Here is a 15,299-nt window from a genome sequence, read left to right as displayed (position 1 = left end):
GGAGCCCTAAGGCAGCTGACCGATGCCAAGGCGGTCAGAAGGGTTTAAAATAGTTCCGTGAAAAGCGGGTTGTTTTAAAATAAAGAAACAAATATCCTGAACAGGGCATGGGGGACCCAATTCTAACATTTTCCTCGGAGCCCTGGCAGGGATGACTAAAAAAAAAAAGTGTAAAAAAAAAGCGTTTCATTTCTTCCATGTATTATTTACTTTTAATAACTACATAAATAATACAATTATATATTATGTAAGTTGCATCATATATGCTGTTGCTTGGTTATTAATGACCGCCGTTTCACATGTGTGGGTCTCCACCCAGCCCTGCCGGTGTGCACATGTGTGGGGCCCAGCTGCTCCCTGGTCCCCTCATTGAAGCAGGTGTGGAGGGTTACTGCCCTGGGAACTGCAGGGCACCAGTGGACATGGGGCTGGCTGGAGGCAGGGCAGGGGCTGACTGGAGGTAGGGTCTGGCTGCAGGCAGGGCAAGAGGTGCGGGGCTGGCTGGAGACAGGAGGGTGTGGGGTGGGCTGGCTTCAGGCAGGGCCGCAGGGGGATGCAGCAGGCGTTGGGAGGGCTGGAGACAGAGGAGTGCGGCACTGGCTGGCTTCAGGCAGGGAGGTGCAGCAGGGGTTGGCTGGAGACAGGGCAGGGAGTGCAGGGCTGGGTGTGGGCAGGGCGGGCAGGGCAGGGTGTGCAGAGTTGGTGCGGGCAGCAGTGTGTGGGGGGCTGGCTGGCTTTGGGCAGGGCCATAGGGGTGTGTGGCAGGGGTTGGCTGGAGACAGGGCAGGGGGTTTCGCAGGGGCTGGCTGTGGGCACAGGGTGCAGAGCTGGCTGCAGGCAGGGGGTGTGGGGCTGGTGCAGGCACGGTAGGGGATGCAGCAGAGGCAGCTGGAGCCCCGGCCCTTTAAATAGCCCCCAAGCCTCCTGCTATCCCAGGGCTCTGGGGGCTATTTAAAGGGCCCGAGGCTCCCCTGCTTCTACCCCACTCCAGACCTTTTAAATCGCTGTGGGAGCCCTGGGGAATGCATGGGGGTGGTGGGGCTCCGGCAGCTATTTAAAGGATGGGGTAGCAGAGGCAGCTGGAGCCCCAGCCCTTTAAATAGCCCCCCGAGCTCCCCGCTATCCCAGGGCTCGGGGGGCTATTTAAAGGGCCCGGAACTCCAGCCGGGGCCGCGGGGCTGCAGGATAGAGCTTGCCGCGCTCCGGCCGGAGCTCCAGCTGGGGCCGCAGGGCTGTGGGGCAGCCACGCTCCCACCAGCACTTTGGTCAGCAGAGCGGGGCCATGGAAGACCCCGGAGCAGGCCTCAGCCAGGGTAAGTAAAAAAAATTAAAAAGGCGCCTAAGGTGCAGGGCCCGATTCCCGGGAATCGGCTGAATTGGCCTAAAGCCGGCCTTGCTCCCGAAGGGAGCATTTGTATCCAAAACAGTCTACAGGCCATTACCCTCTGATCCCACAGAGGGTTACCAAAAGAAACTACACCATCTACTCAAGAAACTCCCTGAAAACGCACATGAGCAAATCGGAACAGACACATCCCTAGAACCCTGAGCAGGGGTATTCTATCTGCTACCCAAGATCCATAAACCTGGAAATCCTGGACACCCATCATCTCAAGCATTGGCACCCCACCAGAAGGATTGTCTGGCTATGTAGACTCCATCCTCAGGCCCTATGCTACCAGTACTCCTAGCTATCTTCAAGACACCACTGACTTCCTGAGGAAACTACAATCCATTAGTGATCTTCCTGAAAACACCATCCTAGCCACTATGGATGTAGAAGCCTCTACACCAACATTCCAAAGATGGACTACAAGCCACCAGGAACAGTATCCCCGATAATGTCACAGCAAATCTGGTGGCTGAACTTTGTAACTTTGTCCTCACCCATAACTATTTCACATTTGGGGACAATGTGTACCTTCAAATCAGCGGCACTGCTATGGGTACCGGCAGTATGCCAACATTTTTATGGCTGACTTAGAACAACGCTTCCTCAGTTCTAGTCCCCTAACACCCCTACTCTACTTGCGCTACATTGATGACATCTTCATCATCTGGACCCATGGAAAAGAAGCCCTTGAGGAATTCCATCATGATTGCAACAATTTCCACCCCACCATCATCCTCAACCTGGACCAGTCCACACAAGAGATCCAGTTCCTGGACACTACAGTACTAATAAACGATGGCCACATAAACACCACCCTATGCCGGAAACCTACTGACCGCTATACTTACCTACATGCCTACAGCTTTCATCCAGACCACACCACTCGATCCATTTTCTACAGCCAAGCTCTACGATACAATCGCATTTGCTCCAACCCCTCAGACAGAGACAAACACCTACAAGATCTCTATCAAGCGTTCTTACAACTACAATATCCGCCTGCTGAAGTGAAGAAACAGATTGACAGAGCCAGAAGAATACCCAGAAGTCACCTACTACAGGACAGGCCCAACAAAGAAAGTAACAGAATGCCACTAGCCATCACATACAGCCCCCAACTACAACCTCTCCAGCACATCATCAAGGATCTACAACCTATCCTGAAGGATGATCCATCACTTTCACAGATCTTAGGAGACAGGCCAGTCCTTGCTTACAGACAGCCCCCAAACCTGAAGCAAATACTCACCAGCAACCACACATCACACAAGAAAAACACTAACCTAGGAACCTATCCTTGCAACAAAGCCCGTTGCCAACTCTGTCCACATATCTATTCAGGGGATACCATCACAGGACCTAACCACATCAGCCACACTATCAGAGGCTCCTCACCTACAACATTCTACTCATGTGATATTATGCCAATCATGTCCAGCAATGCCTCTTGCCATGTACATTGGCCAAACTGGATAGTCTCTATGTAAAGAATAATGGACACAAATCAGACGTCAAGAATTAAACATTCAAAAACCAGTTTGGAAAACACTTCAGCCTCCTGGCCACTTGCTTACAGACCCAAAGTCGCAATATTACAACAAAAAAAATTCAAAATAGACTCCAATGAGAGACTGCTGAACTGGAATTAATTGCAAATTGCGACACCTTCAATTATGTTTGAATAAAGACTGGGAGTAGATGGGCCTTACACCAAAGTAAAAACTATTTCCCCATGCTTATCTTTCTCCCCTCTACAGTTCCTTATATCTCCTTGTCAAGTGCTGGAAATGGCCATTTTCATTACCACTACAAACAGTTATTTTTCTCTCCTGCTGACAACAGCTCACCTTAACTGATACCTCTCCTTATAATGTGTATGGTAACACCCATTGTTTCATGTTCTGTGTGTGTGTGTATATCTATATATATATATATCTTCCTTCTGTATTTTCCACTACGTGCATCCGATGAAGTGAGCTGTAGCCCACAAAAGCTTATGCTACAATAAATTTGTTAGTCTCTAAGGTGCCACAAGTAGTCTTTTTATTGTTGGGTCTGTTTGTAAGACCCTGGAGGTTACTATCAATACAAAACGAAATAGAATAGTTTGTTCAAGGCCCCTCACTCACAAAAGGCACAATAGTAATCATAATTAAAAGTAACTGGACATTAAAAGTTCTTTCAGTGTTAATAATCAACCTTATTATGTGAAAATACTCTTGAAACTTTTAAACCCGACAGTGCCCTTTTAAGGTGTTTATTTGGGACGGAAAGAAATTGATTTGAAGGTGCTACAATGTGTTAGCATGACCTGAATAATATCTATACGCACGCCTCATCCCAAAGTTCCATCCAATTTGCAAAGATCAGCCTGCAGCACTGGGACCTATCCAGGGCCAGCTCTAGCCATTTCGCTGCCCCAAGCACGGCGGCAAACCACGGGGGGCGCTCTGCTGCTCGCCGGTCCCTTGGCTCCGGTGGACTTCCCGCAGGCGTCCCTGCGGAGGGTCTGCTGGTCCCGCGGCTCAGGTGGACGTCCCACAGGTGTGCCTGCAGATGCTCTACCGGAGCCGCGGGACCAGTGGACCCTCCGCAGGGACACCTGCGGGGACATCCACCAGAGCCGCCTGCCGGCAACCGGCAGAGCGCCCCCCGTGGCATGCTGCCCCAAGCATGTGCTTGGTGCGCTGGGGCCTGGAGCCGGCCCTGGACCTATCCATCCAATCCTGCAAAGACTCGCATGTATGCTTAACGTTAGGTGCTGTGAATAGTCCCATGGGTGACTACAACATGGGATTACTTGCCAGGTGTACAGATAAGCATGCACATAAGTCCTTGAGGGATCTGGACCCCGAATGTATTAGCAGCACTGAAAAAACAGCTATTTGAGGTAGAGAGAGAGAGACAAACAGAGAGCATAACAGGTAAAGGAGAGGAAACATTTGGCCTAGGATAGCAAAGACAAATCTCTATCACTAATGTCCATGCTGAGCACACAGGATTGTTTTAAAAGTTCTCATTCAAAAGACCCAAATAGAGGAAATAAATTTATTTTTCTCAGAAGGCTCTCAGATGATAGTGAGATGGCAGGTACGTGGTTTCAGATAATCTATGCTTTACAAACTTGATCTTTAGATCACTAAACCATCATGGGGTCTAATTCTGAATAAAACCAAGAGTACAAATACTACAGTATTCCAGCATTCTGATACAAAAACACCGTAGCAAATGTAAAACATTAACACTCCTGGATAGTATTGTAAATAAACAGCTAGTTGTACCACTGTCCTCTGCTGGAAGGGATCAGTGCTTCAGTTGGTTATTATAGTGCTATTCTGCTAATGGAGATTATTATACTTTAGGCCAAATATTAAGAGCCTGTCCTTTGGAAGAAGGAAGAAAAGATCTGAGTATTGTCCAACTACTGCCATAAGGTTTAAATATGGAGATATGCCTATATCTCATAGAAAAATATACCGAGATATGTCTATATCTCATAGAACTGGAAGGGACCCTGAAAGGTCATTGAGTCCAGCACCCTGCCTTCACTAGCAGGACCAAGTACTGATTTTTGCCCCAGATCCCTAGGTGGCCCCTCACAACCCTGGGTTTAGCAGGCCAATGCTCAAACCACTGAGCTATCTCCCTCCCCCCAACCCAAGTTTAGAATGACCCCAGTGTGCAGCATTGTGACAGTGACAACTGTGAAGTTTCTAGGCAGTCACAGATTTGTTACAGTATTGTAGGAGTGTGTTGGGTGGTGGTAAAGCATGATGATGTTATATCCATGCTATGCACTTGAGTAATCAGGAAAAATTGGATTCCAGAAGTGAATTATTTTCTCACTGAGAGATAAATGGGTTGGCACAGATACAAAGTTCCTCTATTCCTAGTCTAATTTATTGACAGGTTTGTACAGTCCTTAAAATTAGATGAAACAAGCAAAGAGCAGTTTATAACTCAAGAAATGGAACATCACTTTCAGAGCTCGAGCAAAACAGTTCAAGTGCCCAACAACACTCTATCCCTGTGACTGCTGCCTTGCCTAGGACAATGCTTCTACTGCTGTGGTTCTCTCTTTCCTCTCCAAATCAGGGCTGCCCAGGGCATGGGGGATGGCAAGTGGGGCAATTTGCACACACAGGGGCCCCCATGAGAATATAGTATTCTATAGTATTGTAACTTTTTTTACGGAAGGGGCCTCCCAAATTGCTTTGCCCCAGGCCCCCTGAATCCTCTGGGTGGCCTTGCTCCAAATATATTAAGTCCTTTAGACTTAGGCTTTACCCTCTAGACAGTTGGTAAGTATCACTCAGAAGTATCACTCAGCAGGACTGGTCCTGCTTTGAGCAGGGGGTTGGACTAGATGACCTCCTGAGGTCCCTTCAAACCCTGATATTCTATGATTCTATAAACCACTTCAAGCTTGGAGTTGATTTGTTTGCATCTATAGCTTAGATATAAACTTCCCCAAGAATTAGAGAAAAGTGTTATATCTGGAGTGGTAGCTATAATGTTTAATAAAGAATTTGTATAGTGGTAAGGGTTAGGAGCCTCAGTCATGGACCAGGACCCCATTGTGCAGATGCTGTACAAACACAAAATAAAAATACATTTTTGAGCTAAATAACTTACACTCTAAGTAGAATTAAGATTGCATTCACATTTCCATTATAATCCTCTGCTTCCAGGTACTCATAGCTTATTGAAACATTAATTTTTCAGGCTAAAATGTTCTGGGCTTGCTCTCTGCCCAAAAATGATTTTTTGTTTATGTTTAATTTAAAAAAAATGTTTCAGTTGTTTTTGAGCAAGAGGAGAGTAATAAAAATAAAGAGACCCTCACCATTCTCTTATGAATAAATGCAACTATCTTTTATGGACAGGTCTAATGTGGAAACTGGGATTAGGAAGCTGAAATTTGGAAGAAAAATCACTTTTTTACTGAGAATAAGTGCCTTTGACCCTGCTGGTGAAAACTGGCTGTGATTTGGTTGAATACTGAGGGTTTGAAAAACACACTTTGTGCATGCACACTAAATTCAGTATGACTGTTCAGCTAGTTTTACCAGTGTTATAAATGAAGGAATACTGAGCAGCACAGCTGCATGCGTGGCTAACTTGGACCTTGCTTACACTGGAAACTTACATTCTGTTGGAACACATGTTAATTAACATGCTAAACAGCCAGTCCAAGACTTTAACTAGAGTTAACTATGACCAGCTGACAGGAGGTTAAACACCACAATTCTTGTCTACACTGAGTGCTAAGTCATGTTTAATATCCTGTTAGTTAATAGTTGTTTTAATAATCAGATTTTTTTAACACAGAAGAGACAATATATGTGCAATGAAGGAGGTAGGGATGATGCATAGCAAGGTACTAGGAAGCTCATGAATTTGACAGGATAGCGACTACAAAGTATATTGTTGAGCCTCAGCTTTTCTATCTACCAAATAATGATAATAATCCTTAGTTACTTATTAGTTCATAGTGTTGTTGTAAGAAATAATCAGTTAATTATTATATAAAAATTTAACAACATAAAATGCTATCTAAATATTAAATAGTATTATTCTTAGTTTGGGGGTAAGCTTTACTATTCAAAAGGATAACAGCTGGAGGGCCCAATTGTCACCTCAGAGGCTGATCGGTAGCCACATTATCCTGACAAAGCCTGAAGCAACAGAAATAGGACTTTCTCACAAGCCCTAACAAAACATCTATTTCATGTTGGATGTGCTTAGAGGTGTAATATAGGTAGTCATATATTCCCTCCCATACTTACCATTACATCACCTCATTTACATAGTCACTCTCATTCCTGTAACTAAATTGCAATGACTAGATATTTAAAGTGAAAAAGATGGCTTCCTGTTATTTCTCTACTTTCTCTCCCAGTCCTTCAATATGCTTCTCAGTCCCTCTTCCCTTCTTGCCTCACACTGTCTTTTCCTTGCTCTCTTTACCACACACATTCATTCTAATTTTGTTCCCTTACTCATCCTTCTGACACAGACTCCTATATTCCCGCTAATAATATCCAGTCTTCTCTAGTGTATTTTTCAATGACCAACATTGACTTTTTCTGCATATTCCTCATTCTTTGTTTGTAGTGTGATTTCTTTTACGGACTCTTTAAAATAATCAAAGAACACAATATTCCTTTAACAACAGCATTCAAGACCAATTGTAGAATTCTCCGTTGTAGTTTGCCAACTGCAGATTCAGAAAGATCAAGGTGTTGTTTAGATATTAAACCTCATGGTTTTAATCCCAGAGATCTGGTGAACCAACAAGCTAAAGATCTCCTAGAACTACAAACAGAAGACCTTGTCAAGATCAGATTACTTTCTCAGGAGAAAACATGTACTGTACTTGAAAGCAAGTTAAATGTGCAAGTTAAAAATAAATCCTCCTTGATATAAGGTAGCAGTGAATTGGAATATATTTCAATGAAACCACAAATACATTCACCCATTACAAAGACAACCTAAACATGGACTTGGAGGATGGTGAAATATACACTCCACTCAATCAGGAAGACATGGAAGGAACACAGGCCAATAAGTGACCAAATGGATATCAGAACAGACTCTCAAAACACCACACCATCTGAAGAATCAAGTTTGAGGCAGTCTCCTATAGTCATAAGAAAGTCTTGCATTTTCTCCAGCATCAACCCCACTTGCAAAGCATACATGAAACTTTGTAGAACACGGAAACATGGATAAACAACCCTCCCAAACTCAGAGGAAAATACCTTAGTTCCCAAACAAGTTAATAGTAAACAATTAAAAAGTTGTTAAATTGTATATATGACGAGTAAGACTGTGAGTTTGTCATGGAGGTCACGGAATCTGAAGTCTAACAAACTCAAGTTCTGACAGAGTGCAGGAGGGAGCACATCTCACTTTTGAGTATCTTCCACCTGCCTGCAACTGTGAGCAGAAGTGCCTCACCTGATCCCAACTGTCACAGTAATACATTTGTCTCTCTAATATCCAGGGACCAACATGGCTACATCACCATTCCATTGCATACAGTAATACATAATAAAAGCAGTACTTCGAATTGCACTCAGAAGCAGATGGGAAGCAAAAGCAGTACACAGAATACACATGTAATGTGTTTTTGCCAGCCCAGTCTACTAAGCAGATAGGGCACTGCTTTCTACAGTAGCTGAAGCTTCCAAGTGGTGTTCATGGGAAGCCAGTCTAAAGCAAATTGCACTAGCGCAGCCAGGAAATAAAGATATTTGCAGCGAAATTTGCATTAGCCAAGAAATTCATAAACCCTTAGCTAAAAGCAGCTGGGGGAAAAATGTTATGAGCCAATATAGCTACTTGTATCTTAATTTATTCATATTGTAAGGCTTTCTTATGAAGAGATTTGTTTTGCAAGACTGAATCTGTGGTTTGTCTGATATGGTTTGCTTTCTACGAGGTGGATGTGCTCTTATAATTAAAGTCTCCATTTAAAAATATTTACTTTAATAAAATTAAAGATGACAAAAACAAAGTTTCCATTTGTTTGTTTTGATTTACAGTACTTTGTACTGCTATAGTAACTTCCATGTGAGGCTCTCAAATTCTTTACATACATTAATGTTCACAACAGTCCAGATGACACAGGCACTGTTTCCCGATTTTGTAATTATTTACTATTATTTACTAAATGCTGGCAATATTGGATTTGGCACTGTCCAATACACAAAAATAAAGACAATCCTTGTCCTAAACTTATTATCTAACACATATATGACAGGACACTCTGGGAGAATCACAAGAGGGAATAACTTAGTTATTTGGGTTTAGTTTTTGTCATTTACAGCTGGAGAAACTAAGGCAGAGAGAGGAAAGTTACTTTTCTAATGTCATACATAAAGTCACTGTCAAATCAAGGAATGAAACCCAGCTCTGTGCTTTAACCATTAGACCATGCTTTCTCTTTTAAGCTATATCTGCTATCCTTGAGTCCTAGGAATCAGATATGCATTAATTATAAAACCTAAATTAATCCCTCCTTAAGGCCCACTTTTTCTATGCTGACTACAAGAAACTACCTGACATCTACTTATTCATTTTACTTATACTGTGAGTTAAATACTCATTTATGTGGAATAAAGAAGACAAGGGAAATCCATTCTGCATGTGTTTAACTTCAGTTATTGGAGCAGAATACAGATGTCTCTAGAGAAGTTGGGAGCAAGTGCTGTGCAACAGAGCAAGAATTCAAACATTCAAAAAAGTGAATGAGCATTTAATGTTTTACTCTGTATGTACAAATAACAATTTTCTGTTTATAATTTAGTCAAATCTAAAGAGATTTGCTTGAGGACAGCTAAATCTCTTTTCTATCTTCAGCCGTCTCCTCCTGGGAAATTTCAAGACCCTATTCCAAATTCCTGAAGCCTTGAACTGTTAAAAATATAATTCATTTTGTTACAAAGCTAAAACTACCTATTTTTCATTGACCTTAAAAATGGCTGAACTCTATTGGACCTAACTTTCCCAGCAAACTGAACTTGAAGCAGACACTAAACACAAAAAAATGTTAGCCTAAACTGACAAAGCTACAAGCACATGAAAACAGTAAATTGTAATGTAAAGTGTTAGACAGTCCAGATACATGGGTCGGTGCTACACAGAATAAAAAATATATAAACTGTTTTAAATATTAATAACCTTTAGTTACACAATGCTTTGCCGTGAAAGATCTCAAAGCATTTTACAAACGTTAATGTAACCTTCAACAGGCCTGGAAGATGGCTAATGATGAGCCTTTTTGCAGAGAGGAGGTTACTGGGGAAGGGGAAAGTTTAGTGTTACACCCACCATCACACACAGGGCTTGTGAACTTGTTTCTAATCACACATTAACATGGGTTAACTACCATGAGTGTTACATGTCTGTGGGTGCTATATTTCCAGTTATGTGAGTTAAAGCAAGGTTGGAGAGTACAACGTAGACAAGCCTCATAGCCAGGCAGAGAAACCAGGAGCCCCAGCTCCCAGCTCTAACCACCAGCTCTTGTAGCCTCCCCATTTGGCTCTGTCCTGCCCTGCAGTGGCAGGCATGGGCATAGGTGCTGGAACTAGGTGCACAGCTGGGGATACCACCCCACCCCACCTCACCTCCTAGCTTGAAGTGGTTTCCATTATATGCAGGATTACAGTTTATTCAAATTAGGCTTTAACGAAGACTAGGAATAGTTGGGTCATTACAAAACCGAAACTTAATTTCCCCAATCCTAATTGCTCCCTGCTGTTGCTCACACCTTGTCAACTGTCTGAAATGGGCCACTCTCTTACCACTTCAAAAGTTATTTTTCCTCCTTTGATAGCCTGCCGTTAAAGGATTTATCTCCTTAGACTGACCTTACACTTGGTAAAGCAATCCCCATCCTTTCATGTATTTACACTTGCTCCTGCATTTTTCACTCCACGCATCTAATGAAGTGGGTTCTAGCCCATGAAAGCTTATGCCCAAATAAATGTGCTAGTCTCTGAGGGGCCACAAGGACTCCTCGTTTAGCTCAGTGGCTCTCTGCCCCCTGGGCCAGCACCCAAAGCCCGTGGGTGGCCTGGCAGGAGAAGGCACAAACAAGGGCAAAACCAGTAGCATGCAGGGCCGGGGAGCTGGGACGGAAAGCGCTGGGGCGCAGCAGACCGTTGCCCAGGCCCAAGAAAACACCAGCCGGAACCGCACAGCAGGGCTAGGACCCTTTGGAAGCCCCGCCTTTTTGTACGCCCGTATTTGCGTGGCCAATCGTCGCTCCGTTCCGTTTCTGGCGTCCGACGCTGTATCTTAGATACGGGGGCGGGGCTGGCTCAGACCACACGAGGTTGAGGGGGTGTCGCTCCGTAGGCGGCTCGGGGTTTCCGGCTGCCGGACTCGGCTTCTCCCTTGGGGCCGGCTGTGGCCGCGGTGCGTTTCCTAGTGGTAGCGTCTGTCGTTCCGGAGCCCAGGGCACGCTCCTCCCGACCGGCTGCCCCGGCCAGCTGCGGTGGAGCGGCCCGTGGGTGGGGCGGGGCTCGAGGAGTTTGGTTGATGGCGGCAGTGCTGTAACGTCTCGTTACTTCTCTGCGGCCGCCGGCGGCGGTTTCCCCTTCCCCAGCGTCAGGTACTCGCCGCACGTGCTGTCCCGGCAGGGAAGGGGGGCGCGTGCCGCGGGAGGCAGCAGGGGTCAGTCTGACTCTCCTCTCCCCGCCCGAGGGTCTCCGCTGCGGGCGCCGAGCCCGGCACAGGGGAGCCACCTGGGCAGGACAGTTCCCGGCAGCGCGGCTGCAGGGACTCAGATGGGGCCCGGGTGAAATGTCCCGAGCAGCAGGGCTGCCGCCGCCAGCCCCAGGGCCCTCCAGTAGCCTGTGCGGGGCTCTGGGCTCGGCCGCCCATCTGTGAATGGTCGAGTCTGGCTTAGCAGGGAGAGGGCTCGGAGCAAATACATTAAAGTCAGTGGGACTGATGAGCTGTTTAAATAATAGTCTGAGATCAGTTACTATTGAATACGTACGATATGGTGGCACTTAAAGACCCGGTCGGTGTTAAGGTCCTGTCTGATAATCCCTGCCACCAACGCTTTACTTGTGAACCCACTGACGAGGGAAAGGTGGGGATCCAATACACAAGCCAATGAGTCTGGTAAAGAATTGGAACAGCTTTGTTAGTTGCATGTATTGGAAACTTTAAAAAACAAACTAGTTTCAGTTTTCCGTAACAATCCCTGTGGAACCTCGCTCCTGGATCTCAGCTCACCAGCATGAGACTGGGGAAACTCCCCTACCTGGTAAGGACTTGAAAGTCTTGAGTGTAGACCAGTGGTTCTTGGCCAGGGGTCTGCCAAATAGGGCTAGCTTTAGACTCACTGGCGCCCAGGGCAGAAAGCCAATATCCTACTGCCTGGATCTGAAGCCCAGGGCCCTGAATCTTGTCACTTGGGGTTGAAGCTGAAGCCTGACCAATGTAGCTTTGTGGGGCACCCTGTAGTGTGTGGCCCCAGGCAACTGCCCCGTTTGCTACCCCCTAACATTGGCCCTGGCTTTTATATGCAGAAAAACAGTGGTTGTGGCACAGGTGGGCTGTGGAGTTTTTATAGCATGTTGAGGGGGCCTCAGAAAGTCTACACCAGGGATTCTCAACCTTTTTCTATGAACCAGAGCTTTTCTGACCAGCATGTGCTGCCCCTGTGGGGTATGAATCCTGCCCTCCAGATGTTCCACTTAGGTCATTTTTAACTGTTGCCAGAGAAGAAGTTCCTTCACAGGAGCAGAGTCAGGATGGCTGCAAGTCCATCCCTTCTGGATGCAAGCTCATCTCCTTAGGTATCTTAGTGTCCTAATCCTACCTTCCAGTCAGATCTGTTACAGTTCTAAATCTGTTATTTTGGGCGTTTCTGCATGCTTTTCTTCCTGTTTTCCTTGCTGCTTTAACAGAGATAATTTTGATGCCAAGCTGAAAGGGTACCACAAATCTTACAGTGCCATTCTTCAGACATTTCTTTAATTCTGTATGGGCAGTTTGTTTGATTGCTTGATGTGGCCTCTTGTATCAAGGTCCATGCATGTGCCCCAGAGTTGGCACTGTTGAAGCAACAATTTCTGGTGCTGTCAGTGCCCCTCCCCTATTTATGTTAGAGGCTATGATGCAGCTACTGCTGCTCTTTGGATTCAGATGAGCCAGAACATGCATCTCTTGCCAACTACACCTTTATTACTGAGGAATACTAGTATTGATTCCACAGGTGAGGATTCTAATTCTGGCCAGTTTTTCTGCAGAAGCTGTTGAAGAAAAACAGATCTTCAGCTAGCCCAATAATCTACAAAGGCCTTAGAGTTACCTGGGCCAGGAACCTTTCACCAATAGCATTGCTGTATCCTTGCACCTTATTTTGGACCATCTGGTTAAGATGTGGCAGATCCCTCACACAACTGCTTCATTCTCTCAGATGGTTGAGGAAAAAATATTTTCCTTGAAGATGCTGCTGGCTATGTCTCACACCCTGCTCATGAGAGCTTCTTGCTAGAGAGAAGACCCACCACTTTTATAGTACTGGGATGGGAATGGGGGCATAATCATGAGCTGCAGAACTGGGATTCTTCTTTGTTACTTTGTGGCTACAACCTTTGAAGCTGTGGACCCCTATGACTTCATGGCAAGGGTCAGTTAGACCTTTGGATAAAAAATCCTACATCCTGGTCAGTTGTGTTCCTGAATAGAAACTCCAGGAGCTTAAGAATCTTATGCATGAGGCTGCAGATCTGGAATGGGAAAACTGTGTAGCCTCCTTTTGATGTAGGTTATATGAGGTGAGAGCCAGTGCCTCTGATACATACCTATAGCTCTGTTTGACTGCACTTTCATGTGAAGTCTGATTTTTGCAAATATCTCGCCCCTTATAATGTAGGATATTAATGTGATCTGATGAAAGCTCCTTTTGAAATACTAAATTCCTATGAGCTTAAGATTCTTACATGGAAAGTCTTTTTTTTTTTTTTCCCCCTGGTGGCAGGAATTTCAGTTTGTAAAGTGAGTAAATTTTAGGCCCTAATGGCTCAACCACAAGTTTTATTTGTCATAAGGGTAATAACTTTAATAAGCCTATCATCCTTCCACTGTTCTCATGCTTGCAGCTCCTTTCCCAGGACCTTGAAGTCAGGTGGTCTTTGGGGCAGACTAAAGCACTTAAAAGAAGGTTAGGTAGATTTTTCTAGTAATTACCAGGAGGACGTCTAAATTGTGTCTGAGGTTGATGGCGGCAGCGCAGCAGGGGTTTTTATCATGACATAGCTGGCCTGAAGCAGGAAGACATCATGGTTCAGTTGATGAGAGAAAAGGCTGTCGCCACTGCCTGTCCTAAACAATCTCTCTTCTGACAACTGCAAAGCAGTTTCCTCTATATGTTTCTTCTCTCTGTGAATGCACATAATATTGCTGCTTACATTCTGTGTCCAGGAGGGAATCCCATTTTGGAATTGATTCTCCAGAGTTTGTTTCCCAAGTAGAGGAGGCCAAAATCTCCTGTCACAAAGAAGTTTTTATTTTGGGATATCCCTCACTTGAAGTTGGCCTAAGTGTGTGTCTCCCCTCCCCCTACCCCCTCATTTATGGTTTACATTTCCTACACAGGATAGTCCTTTGGGATTTTTTTAAAGCAGTATTTTACTCCTCTTCTAAGAAACAAAATAAATCCCCGTTGTAGAGCTGATACTTTCATAGTCTCAGACGGTGGAAATCTAAGGCCAGGGAATGAGAATCTTCTCAAAAGCTGTTTTCAGAGAAGCAGAATTACAAATCACTATTTTCCCTTCATATGTTATAGTTACGATATTTCACTACCAGTTCTGTTTGAAATTCAAAGTAAAGGCTCACTCAGACCAAGAAAAAAATAGCTCCTATTACTTATATGTGCTCAGATACAGAAAATAAATACACATTAAAAAAGTCTGCTTTGCTTCTTACTAAACATGGTGAACCACTTACATTCTTTCTGATGTACAAATAAGACTACATTTAGGATGACTAATAAATGGTAAATTTTTCTTTGGAAGTGACAATACTGTATTATCTAGATTTCTAAGTCGAAAAATGATAGAACTGATGGGGGAAAAATAGAACTGAGTCTGTGGCATTGCCTTGAGTCTCAAAACACAAAACCAGTTCAGTTAGCAAATGTAACTTCCCGTTATCTTTGTCTACACTAGGGAATTTCAAGAAATTCGTGCTCATAAGTGCTACCACTGGTTTTTAGCTGGTTTAACTGATGTGGTAAATACATTGGAGGCTGCTGGTGTCCCTGTCTCCATTAGGGCTAGTGCCCAGGTAGATGAACTGGCAGTAGTAGTACCAAAATTCCCTAGTAATGTCTTGGCCATAGAGTACTTGTACGACGGGGCTTTGTAGATTA

At 44.7% G+C, this 15,299-nt stretch overlaps 1 protein-coding gene across 1 annotated transcript in view; it reads left to right on the top strand.

Moving 5' to 3' along the window:
- The first annotated feature begins 14,139 nt into the window (after positions 1 to 14,139).
- ULK4 (unc-51 like kinase 4) overlaps positions 14,140 to 15,299 on the top strand; it is a 467,406-nt gene continuing 466,246 nt past the window's right edge. The window contains exon 1 of the mRNA XM_075062527.1: positions 14,140 to 14,213. The gene's annotated coding sequence lies outside the window, so the exon portion shown is untranslated. The remainder of the gene's footprint in view (positions 14,214 to 15,299) is intronic.

Source organism: Chelonoidis abingdonii, chromosome 2, assembly GCF_003597395.2.
Source record: "Chelonoidis abingdonii isolate Lonesome George chromosome 2, CheloAbing_2.0, whole genome shotgun sequence".
Taxonomy (NCBI): Eukaryota; Metazoa; Chordata; order Testudines; family Testudinidae; genus Chelonoidis; species Chelonoidis abingdonii.
This window is presented reverse-complemented; position numbering and strand designations above follow the sequence as displayed.